The sequence below is a fragment of the Malus sylvestris genome, chromosome 6 (assembly GCF_916048215.2).
Source record: "Malus sylvestris chromosome 6, drMalSylv7.2, whole genome shotgun sequence".
NCBI classification, from domain to species: domain Eukaryota; kingdom Viridiplantae; phylum Streptophyta; class Magnoliopsida; order Rosales; family Rosaceae; genus Malus; species Malus sylvestris.
This window is the reverse complement of record NC_062265.1, coordinates 26,586,838-26,598,301: the sequence shown is the minus strand read 5'-3', so window position 1 is coordinate 26,598,301 and position 11,464 is coordinate 26,586,838. Positions and strand designations below refer to the sequence as shown.

General features: G+C 41.9%; 1 long non-coding RNA gene across 1 annotated transcript; it reads left to right on the top strand.

Annotated features, from left to right (window-relative positions):
* The first annotated feature begins 6,928 nt into the window (after positions 1 to 6,928).
* LOC126627008 (uncharacterized) lies at positions 6,929 to 7,948 on the top strand. The gene is made up of 3 exons (XR_007624836.1): positions 6,929 to 7,244; positions 7,328 to 7,425; positions 7,601 to 7,948. It is a non-coding gene; the product is annotated as an uncharacterized LOC126627008 (long non-coding RNA).
* Positions 7,949 to 11,464: the final 3,516 nt, after the last annotated feature.

Below are 11,464 nucleotides of genomic sequence, written 5' to 3'. Positions count from 1 at the left end.
TTGCGAGGGTTTGCGAATCAGTAGCGAGTCATTTCTCCACTCGTCTCTATACGGAATGAGATTTGCAATTGTTTCGGCCAATGAAACATGCCTGTCAAGGTCCTTCGAGGACCTCTTCAAATGTTTAGTACGAGTTCCTTTTGTGTACACCAATTGTTGGATGAAATGCTTGCTCGGCAGCACTTGCCAGGGGCACTCAACAAGAGTCAATAGTTGACATGTGCGCATTATGGCTTGTAGACAATGATAGCCCACCAAGTGCTCGACAAAAAGTCAAAAGAAATTGTACACTTACATTGTGACCCCTACTGGTGTTGTGTTTGGGTCGGTAAGTTACTGGTCCATCGGTAAGTTGAACGATGTTAAATTTGTGTTAAGCACTGAGTGGTCGGAAACACTATACTCCTCTCAATAGATAACAGAAGCTTCCTAAAAAGAAGGGGAAAAGTCAATCGCCAAACGCAAAACAACATAAGCAACTCCTCTCAAAGCTAAGCTGCTTCATAGCACCCCTAAATTGAGGATCATGTTATATATGGTAGACAAGAAATATGATAAGAAGACTCTTAAAGTGGGAATTGTGAATTATGTTGCTTCACAGCTTAACGTTAATTCTCGTGACAACATTATCAAATGTTGTGCCAAAAATATGAGGTGGTAAGGAATTTGTGAAAAATCTGATTTTTGAGAGAATCCGACATTTCTCAGTAGGCAAATAGAAGCAAGTCCAAATTAAGCTAAGCTTCTCTACAAGTTCAAGTCAACCGGCACTTACTACATGCCCTTAAAAGAAGGAACTCAATAATATTTCCATTTTTTAAACAAACAAAAAAATATTATACCCTTCTTTTGGAAGCTATTTAAATACAGAAAAGTTGATGATCTTTTCTCCACTATGTATATTAAAATTCCACCAAAAGGGGGAAATATTTGTATATAAAAAAAAACAAACGAACAAAAAAGGTGAAAACTTTGCTTTCATGCCAAGACAGTCAAGACTTTATAAAAAGAAACTCTATTGTACACATTTTCCAACTGTGATGCTCCTAGCCACGGATTCTCTCATCTCTCATTTTCTCTCTCCTCTAATCTCTTCTGATTTGAATGTTTACGATTTAAGAGTCTCTTGATGAGAAGGGTTTGATGAAAGCTTGAATCCAGTTCTTATAGTGAAGTCACATCAACATCTTGTGTTGACATCTTTACAAAGAGACAAAGAGAAAAGTGTGAGAGGAGAGGATGGGATGAGATGGGAGGGGAAAAAATTTGGACGGGAGAGAATCTAACCACTTCCTGTTCTTTATATTCATCCCTTTTTTTTTTGGATAGGCTATTCACACACCCATTTTTACCTCCGACACATCCTTGTTAATTTTTAGTCATTGATCTTCTTCAATTCATTCGATCAAACGACCAAAAATTGAGAGGGATGTATGAGAAGTAAAAATGTGTATATAGATAACAGTACCCTTTTTTATTTCTCTTTCCATTCTACGCAGGCTTAAAACAATGGAACAATGGAACTATGGAACAAATCAAAACATATCAAAGAAATATAAACATTAATTCTTATGAAAGGATACAATTACCTTTGCAATTTATTTTTGTTTTGCTCGACACGGTAGCGAGAATTCAAACCTGAAATCTCTTCATGTATTGAAAAGAACCATTAACCTAGGAGCTAATTAATAATGTTGAGCGTTTGTTAGATACCAAAATTATGTCCTTAAAACTCAGAGACAAGGTGTTGAAGCAATGATGAAGAAGACCAGCCATATTCATGGAATGTATATAAAATTGGGATCATATTATTTCTGCCATAACGAAAGTATGGTATGTGAATGTGACTTCATCTTGAAGATTTTATCTTATGCTGAAGCCTCATATCTAGGTTAAGATGCACATTGAGGACAACCATCCCGTTATTTCGTCAGTTGTAGTTACTTGATTTAGTCTTCACTTTATCGGAAGAGATCTTAAAAAATTTAAGATGATAGATGTTATATTAGAAAGAGAAAATGCAATTGTTTGTATATTCGAGTGCGTGTTTAACTTTTTTGATCTTGATAAAACAAGGGAATGTCATCCTGAAGTGTTGATCCTCTCCTTCAAAATTGAGGGTGACCACTTGCATCATGTGACTTCCACTAGAGAGCTAATGTCGTCTAATTTTTTTATTTAAAATAAAATGAGAAGCTTAAAATGATCGATTTACAACCTCAACTGTTAAATCAACCAAAGTCAAACACTGAGTATTTCAATCAAATATTGAAGAAATATGAATACAATGCTAGCGATGGTAACTAAATACCAAAAGGCATTTTTTTCTTTCAGTAATTGAAATTGAAATTTTAATTATTTCGGTCAATTTGTCAAATAGAAGTGATTCTAACACACATTATTAACGTTTTACACACTCATGTTTAATGTTACTTGTTGATTCTATTTGCTTTATTCAATTAAAAAAAAAAAAAAAAACAACAACAACAACAAAGTCTTATCCGATTAGGTGAGATCAGCTGTATGAATTCTAAAATGTCATTGTGCACGATTTTGCGTCAGGCCTTCCGTAAGTTCCAACTACTCCATGTATTTTCGTAAAGTCTCTTTCAAAGTTTTCCTAGGTCTTCCTCTATCCCTTTTTCCTTGAGTCTTTGTCTCATAATTGGATTTTCTAACAGAAACATCTATAGGTCTTCGGTTCAGATGTTCAAACCACCTTAACCGATTTTCTTTCATTCTTTCAAGTGCAGCCACTCCTACTTTACCTCGAATATCCTCTTTCTTAATCATGTCCTTTCTTGTGTGCCCACACATCCAACGAAGCATTCTCATCATCCGCTACACTCATTTTTTGCACGTATTGATTCTTGACCTCCTAACATTATGTGCCATAAAGCGTTGTTGGCCTTATTGTCGTCTTAATCCTATACATTTTTGCCTTAAATTTTAGTGGCATACAATAGTGGCACGACACACCCGATACATTATTCCATTTCATCCATCAAACTTGCATTCTATGGTTGAGATCTTCATCTAATTCTCTATTCTTTTGAAAGATAGATCCATGATAACATAAGCGTTCGCTCTTTAGTACTTCACAATCTCCAGTCATCACTCCTATCTCATTTTAGACCCTCATTATTGCATCATATACTTTGTTTTTGACCTATTTAAGTTGAATATGCGAAACAAACAAGACTACAAAATAATAAGAATATTATTAAACAATCGAGAATGCCGGAACAGCTACAAAACCCTAACACTATGTTTGTGTTGATGCACAAAATCAGCGAAGACTTTGGTACAACAGAAAGTGTCAGGTTTTGTGACCTTCGCTTGGTTGCTTCGGTCACTAGTGAGGATAAGTACGTAAATGAATAGAGACAGAGAAGCAAACACAGGATGTACGTGGTTCACCCAGATTGGCTACGTCCACGGAGTAGAGGAGTTCTTATTAGTAGTGAAGGGCTTACACAAGTACAAAGGATCAAGCTCTCAATTTAGTGAGTTCTTGTGAATGATTTAACACAAATGGCATTAGGCCATATTGTGGGGGAATGACCCCTATTTATAGAAAAACTTGTAGCTTTGTCACATTGACATGTGTCATGTTATGATTGGTTCTTGATGTCGACACGTGCTGCGCTCTGATTGGCTTCTAATCTTGACACGTGTCGAGTAGTGATTGGCCTCCTGGTCGGAGGGGAACTCTTCTGGGTCCTTGACAGTATAGCGTTGGCCGGTGCTCGGTAGTTTCGGGATTGGTCAAGTATGGTACAAACAGTGCTCCCCTAAGTTCCCGAGTGAGGGAAACTCCTCGGTTGGGGACTTGCAAGATCCAATCCCTTGAGTAATCACGAAACTTCTAAGTACTGAAGTGTGGTCTGATCTTCATATGCCCTTCTCTGGAAGTACCTTTCCTCCATCCGGGAATGGTGTATTTAGCTGATGTTGACGCACAAGGTAATGTATCAATTTCACTTGAAGCTTAGTTGTAGTTTTGGGCTTAGTCAAGTGTGATACAAACCCTATAGTAGGAGTCCCCCAAGTCGCCGAGCTAGGAGATCTGCCGAAAGAGGTGACAGACAAGGTAAGCAGTCAAACTTCCAAGTAAGCAACCCAGGATCAGAGGTTTGACTTCGGCTTCCGGTTGATTGTTCTCCTTCTCCTTGTCTCTTATTCAACGTTGAACCTTCTGCTTCAATCTTTTGCATGGCAGAAGTGGTGTGCAACCTTTGCATTTAAATGGTCCTTCAGAACATTCCTTCATAGTGACTCATCCACGCTTGGCAGCTTCAGTGTAAAGAGCCAATATCTGATCAACTGTCATGAGGCATTTGCCGGTGGAATTCGTGACCTTGACAGCAGTTGAGGATGAGTACTCGAGAGCAATGCTAAGTAAGCAACCAGGCAAAGGCTCCAGGCAGTCAGTTCCAAATTGGAGGTTTGATTTCAGGTTCCGACTGACTGCTCTCTTTCTCCTTGTCCTGCAGGTGTGGACAAGGACAAAGACAAAGACAGGGAGAAAGCATGATATGGGATACTCTTGCTTTCGACCCTGATGATATGAGATACTCTTGTTCTTGGTGTGGCTTATTTGCTGAGGTATTATCGGGGGGAAATAAAGCTGAGTATTTCGAGAGGTTATGTTGAGGGTGCCTTTTCGAATGCGAGAAAGGGTTGAGCATTTTTGCAGGTTTGCCTGTCCGTTGAGGAGGGAGGTCAATGTATATAGAGATTTCCCAATAACAAGTAGTAATGCTATTCCTTTACCCTTCTTGGTCACAGCAATGTAGTGGGAGCTGCCAGCTTCACGTGTTTTAATTTTGTCAGAGCACTTTGAAAAAGTGGTATGTGGTATCTGGAAAGCTGATGTTACGTGTGAAGATTACAGACAAGCTTTATCTAAGGAAATCTGGCTCTCGAAGTTCTGAGAGTTGTGCCTCTTCGGTTTTCGAACAAGCAATCCCGTCGAGGATCTGACTCTCGAGATTCGGAAAGCGGTGCTACTCCGGTTTTTGAGAAAGTAATTATGTTGGGAGTCTTTTCTCGAATGTGAGTAAAGGTTGGACGTTCTTGCCAACCTGTCTTGCCGCAAAACACGGAGGTCGACACACATAGGGACTTTCCAGTTGTCAAGCAGTGGTGCTGTTCCTTTACCCTTATGGGTAATAGTAGGGTAGCTGGAACTTCGAAATTCTCGTGCCTAAACTTTGTCAGAGATCTTTGACAAAGTTATATGTGGTACCCGAGGAGTTGATGGTGCATATGGAGAGCGGTGATTGAACAGTAAGATTCACGTGCTTTCTACTTCACCAGAAATCTTCGACAGATTGCCCGTAATTTCCGCAAAGCTGAGTGTGCATGTGACAGGTGCTGACGAGGCTGAAAAAGAAGGTGCTTCTTCGATTTCTGAGATCGGCCCTCGTGGTCTCTGAGCAGCCCAGCTTTTGAGAAAGCAAACGCCTCTTCGATTTCTGAGATCGGCCCTCGTGGTCTCTGAGCAGCCCAGCTTTTGAGAAAGCAAACGCCTCTTCGATTTCTGAAGCTCCGTCGAGTGCAGATTTTTATAGAGGCTGGCATTAAGTTCCACAGCACACTTGAATCTCTACCAGTAGAAGCTCATTTCTTGCACTTCTAAGATCTTGATTTGTCTGACCTCTTCCTTCTTCAACACATTTGAAAATGTCTGGACCCTCCGACCGTCGTTTTGACTTGAACCTTGGAGAAGAGACAGCCACGCCTTCTCCAGACAACATATGGCGCCCATCCTTCATATCCCCTACTGGTCCTCTTACCGTTGGGGATTCTGTGATGAAGAATGATATGACCGCTACAGTGGTGGCCAGGAACCTTCTCACTCCCAAAGATAACAGACTACTTTCCAAACGGTCTGATGAGTTGGCTGTTAAGGACTCTCTGGCTCTTAGTGTTCAGTGTGCAGGTTCTGTGTCTAATATGGCCCAACGCCTATTTGCTAGAACCCGCCAAGTTGAATCATTGGCTGCTGAAGTGATGAGTCTCAAACAGGAGATTAGAGGGCTCAAGCATGAGAATAAGCAGTTGCACCGGCTCGCCCATGACTATGCTACAAACATGAAGATGAAGCTTGACCAGATGAAGGAATCTGATGGTAAGGTTTTACTTGATCATCAGCGGTTTGTGGGTTTGTTCCAAAGGCATTTATTGCCTTCGTCCTCTAGGGTTGTACCTGGTAATGAAGCTTCAAATGATGAACCTCCAATGCCTCCTCCTTCTGGGGTTTTGTCAAGTACTGAGGCTCCGGATAACCACCCTCCGGTGCTTTCTCTTTCTGGGGCTCTACCGACTGCTGAGACTTCCCCTAAGCAACCTTTGTGAAGGCTCCATTTCGTTTGTTTATTTTGACTCATGTATATGTACATATTTGTGGCTTATCGAAAATATTAATAAATAAGCTTTGCTTCATTTCAACATATTGTGTTAAATACACCAAAGCCTTCTTCATAAAGTTCTTTGAATTTTTGCTTTTGTTGAAACCTGTATTGTTGAAGCTTTGTGAGTGAAGCATGTAGTTTGAGGTAGTGTTCCCTTAATTTCCCGAGTGAGGAAAACTTCTCGGTTGGAGACTTGAAAAATCCAAGTCACTGAGTGGTTGTGAGACTGCCGAGTATCAAGGTGCAGTAGCATATGGTGGGAGTCCCCCAAGTCTTCAGGCGAAGAGAGTTGCCGAATGAGGTGTCTCGCGTGTTACTAATTTGTCAAAGTAACGAATCCTTGTTTCGATGTCACACATTCGTATATGCTTTATCTAAAAATATTTCCAACTTTTGTGTGTTTGATGCTGCATGCTATTGACTAGACAAGATCAAGTGCAATTAGTAGATTTTCTCTCTTTTTCATCTTTTCTTTGGTGGAATTGCTTTTCGTTTCCACTAATCAGCCTGAGTGGATGCAAGATAACACCTTTCTCTATAGCTCAGATTGCAAAGTCATCTTCATGAAAGTTTTTCCTTATCTTGTGAACTACAACATATCCAAATTTGAGATCCATCGGAGTAGTACAACTTCAGAAATTCAAGTATGATGAGTAACTGTTCATCAATGTTCTGTTAATCCGTCAGACTTGTTGTGAGCTTCGAAACTCCATTTTCTCTTGTTCAGATCAACATACTTTCTTCATCGAAGTTGTTCCTTAACTTGTGAACTACAACATATCCAAATTTGAGGTCCCTCGGAGCCGTATAACTCCAGAAATCCAGGTATGATGAGTGACTGTTTATCATTTGTCTGTCAACCCGTCAGATTTGTTGTGAGCTTTGAAACTCTATGTTCTCTTGCTCAGATCAGCATGCTGTCTTCATTGAAGTTGTTCCTCAGCTTGTGAACTACAACATATCCAAATTTGAGATCCCTCGGAGCAGTATAACTCCAGAAATCCAGGTATGATGAATGACTGGTTATTATTTTTCTGTCAACCCGTCAGATTTGTTGTGAGCTTCGAAACTCCATTTTCTCTTGTTCAGATCGGTATGCTTTCTTCATTGAAGTTGTTACTCATCGACTCTTTCATAACATATCAAAAATTCAGGATGAACTAACGGTTAAATATTTCCAGATCTTCGAAACATCACAACAGCTTCGAAATCTGCAAGAAGCCGACTATCATGTTTGGAGCTTCAACACTGTAATTTCCGTCGCTCAAACAGAAATGGTTCCTTCTTGAAAGTTGTTCATATGCTCAAGAACTATAGGGTGTCTAAAATTCAGCTCCATTGGAGAAGAGCAGAGGTTGCAGAAATTTGATAGATGAAAGGAGGCGGAAGAGGGAGAGAGAGAAAAAGTCTCTTGGGTTGGATTTCTATTTTGGGGCAGATTCCAATTTTTGTAGCACCTTCATTATTGATGAATTGCTTGTACTTTTGTCCATTATGAAACTTGGGACTTTGGCTTGTTGTTGGATCTAGTATAATATGTTTGGGAACATATATAAGTGAATAAATAAGAAGGAAAATTTTGGGCCCTTGTGGGTGTAAAACAAAAAATGTTTATGTTTACCCAAGTGTTTTTGTACAAGTTCAAGGGCATCTTGGGTTTTGTGAACAAAATTTGTTTATTTGGAGCAAGGTTTTGTGTTGAAGCTTTGTAGGTGAAGCTTTAGTGTTGAAGCTTTCTAGGTGAAGCTTTGATGGTGAAGCTTTGTAGATGAAGCTTTGTAGATGAAGCTTTCTAGGTGAAGCTTTGATGGTGAAGCTTTGTAGATGAAGCTTTGATGGTGAAGCTTTGATGGTGAAGCTTTGTAGGTGAAGCTTTTTTTAAGTGAAGCTTTTCGGGTGAAGTTTTTTTTTTTTTGGGTGAAGCTTTGTGGGTGAAGCTTTTTAGGTTAAGCTTTGTGGGTGAAGCTTTGGAGGTGAAGCTTTTCGGGTGAAGCTTTTTGGGTGAAGCTTTTTAGGTGAAGCTTTGTGGGTGAAGCTTTGGAGGTGAAGCTTTTCGGGTGAAGCTTTTTGGATGAAGTTGTTTTTTTTTTTTTTTTTTTTTTTGGCGCTTGACACGGTCTTCATTTGCTTGTTTTGTAGTGACTGTGGAAGACGGATTGCTTTCTGATTGAGAAGGGTTCCGGCATCGCTTGCTATGAATGTAAAAGAGTGAGGGCTGAGTTGGCTAAATTACCTCTTTATTGAATTCATTGCCAAATGGCCTTCATTACATAGGATGCCGAACGGCTATAGCTCAACACTTGTACATCGTGAGTCTATTTGTAGTAGTACTTCAAGTGATCAGCGTTCCATGGATGGCCAAGGGTCTTGCCATCGGAGCTTCTAAGTGTGTAAGAGCCAGGGCGACTGATGCCAATGACTTCATACGGTCCATCCCAGTTTGGACTAAGTGTGCCTTCACTCGGGACTCTGTCGCAGAGTAATCTTTTCTTTAAGACCCAGTCTCCTATTTTGAAAGAACGAGGCTTGACCCTAGAGTCATAATAGTTGGAGATGCGCTGCTTGTAGGCGACATTCCTCAAGTGAGCTTGGTTTCTGTGTTCCTCGACTAAATCCAAGTTGAGGGTGAGTTGTTTGTCATTTTCACTTTGAATGTAGTTCTGGACTCGGAATGTTGCTTGCTCGAGCTCAACAGGGACAACCGCCTCTGTGCCAAAGGCAAGTGAGAATGGAGTTTCTCCTGTTGAAGTCCGATATGAAGTGCGATATGACCAAAGAACTTGGGGTACAAATTCTGGCCAACAGCCTTTAGCTTTGTCCAAGCTGGTTTTCAAAGTGCGCTTGATTATTTTGTTGATGGCCTCAACTTGTCCATTAGACTGGGGATGAGCTGGAGAGGCAAAGCATAAGTTGATGTTGAACTTAGAGCAGAACAACCTGAACTTCTTGTTGTCAAACTGTCGCCCATTGTCAGTGACTATCGCATTGGGAATGCCGAATCTACAAAGGATGTTCTTCCACACGAAGTCTTCTATCTTTGCCTCAGTAATGGTTGCCAAGGGTTCTACTTCGGCCCACTTTGTGAAGTAGTCCACTGCAACGACTGCGTAACAAACTTTGCCCTTCCCTGCCGGCATTGGGCCGATCAAATCAAGTCCCCACTGGGCGAAGGGCCAAGGGCTGATCATAGGAGTAAGAGGCTCTGGAGGGGAATGAGGAATAGTTGCATATCGTTGACATTTGTCACATGAGCGGGATACTTTGATGGCATCCTGGTGGAGTGTTGGCCAGTAATATCCTTGGCGAAAAGTCTTGTGTGCTAGGGACCGAGATCCAGCATGATCTCCACAGACTCCCTCATGTATTTCCCGAAGGACGATTTCCGCCTCGGCAGGCGTAAGACACCTTAAGTATGGCAGGCTAAAACCTCGCTTATAGAGTTGATCATTGATGATCAGGTAGCGGGTAGACTTGTATCGAATTTGCTTAGCCTGGACTTTATCATTTGGGGGACTCCTGATATGTCTTTGCCTCGGCGGAGGCATGGTTATAAGCCTGCGCCATCACCTCAGAGTAAGTCTTCCAAGTATTGGCATTGATCATGTATTTAAAGAAACAATCACGTAGGCCTGCCGTGAAGGCTTTGAGGGCAGTCTTGTCGTCTGCCTCGGCACACCGGGAGTATTCATGGCTGAAGCGGCCAGCATACATACGTAATGACTCGTCTGGCTTCTGGCGGATAGTGTACAAGTCATCTGCAGAGTGCAAGCGATCGGTTTGGAAAATGTGTTGGGAAACAAATAGTTTCCTCAATTCCTCAAATGAGTCTACCGTCTCAGGTGTAAGACGACAATACCAATTTAGAGCTCCACCAGAGAGGGTGGAGGGGAAGAGAAGACATCGCTCTTCGTCGGTGTGCATCCGGTATGCCATGGTGGACTCAAAGAGGTTAAGGTGCTTAATCGGGTCCTCTTTTCCAGTATAAAGTTGCAAGCCAAGCTTTTGCTTTGTCTTTGCTTGAAGGGGGGTGTTGAGGATCCTCCTTGTAAGAGGGCCAGGCCTGGGTTGGTTCCAGTCAGGTATTTCAGCCTGACGTTCAGCCTTCAACTTGTTTACTTCCTCAAGAAGTTGTAGGACAAGGGGGTCCTGAGCGGAGTTATGTGTCACTGGAGCTTTCTTTCGTAAATCTCCATCTCCTATTGGAATTAGGAAGGTTTGATCAAGGGCATGTGATTTTTCCCTGGACTCGTTGTACTGGCTTCCAGGGTATGTTTGTCGGAACACCTCTGAGTCCCCTGTACCCTCATGTCTCTCTAGGACTTGTTGCCCCTTCCCCAAATTGGTGGCCGGTTTGGGCCGTGGCAGGGGACCGAGTCTCTCAGAAATCCTTAGGTCATTAATCTTTGAGCTTATATGGATGGAATTCTCTCGACGTTGCTTCAGGAAATCCCGACAATCGCGAAAGACGGCTTTCGATCCTTCTGCCCCTTCAGCAAAGAGGTGTCTCCCTCCACTTCTCATGGTTCGGGTCGAAGCAACTGGGTTAAGAGAAGCCTCATGTTGATTATCAAGTCGAGGGGTAATATGTTCCCTATCAGGGATATCTATGTCGAATGCATGTGACCCTCCATGTTGGAGGGCACCCAGTTGATGGTTGACTTCCACGGGGGCAATAAGCTCACGTGTCTGAGCTTGCCTAGCTTCGTGGAGTGTCTCGAAGAGCTTCTCATATTGCTCCTGGAGGACCTCATTCCTCATTGCTATCTTGTTGTTCTGAGCTTCCAACTCATCGACTTTAGCTTGAAGAAGAACTCGTTTTCCTTCCTTCTTTCGTTGTTTCGCACTATGTGCAAGGGGGGTGTCATTCTGTGTGCTGTGGCTTCCTTCGCTTCCCATGTTGGAGAGGGATGCCTGGTCAAAAGAAAGTGTACGAATGATAGAAACCAGCTTGACACAGCTGAAGAGAGTAGGAATAAGTGTCGTTTCCCACAGACGGCGCCAAATGTTGATGCACAAAATCAGCGAAGACTTTGGTACAACAGAAA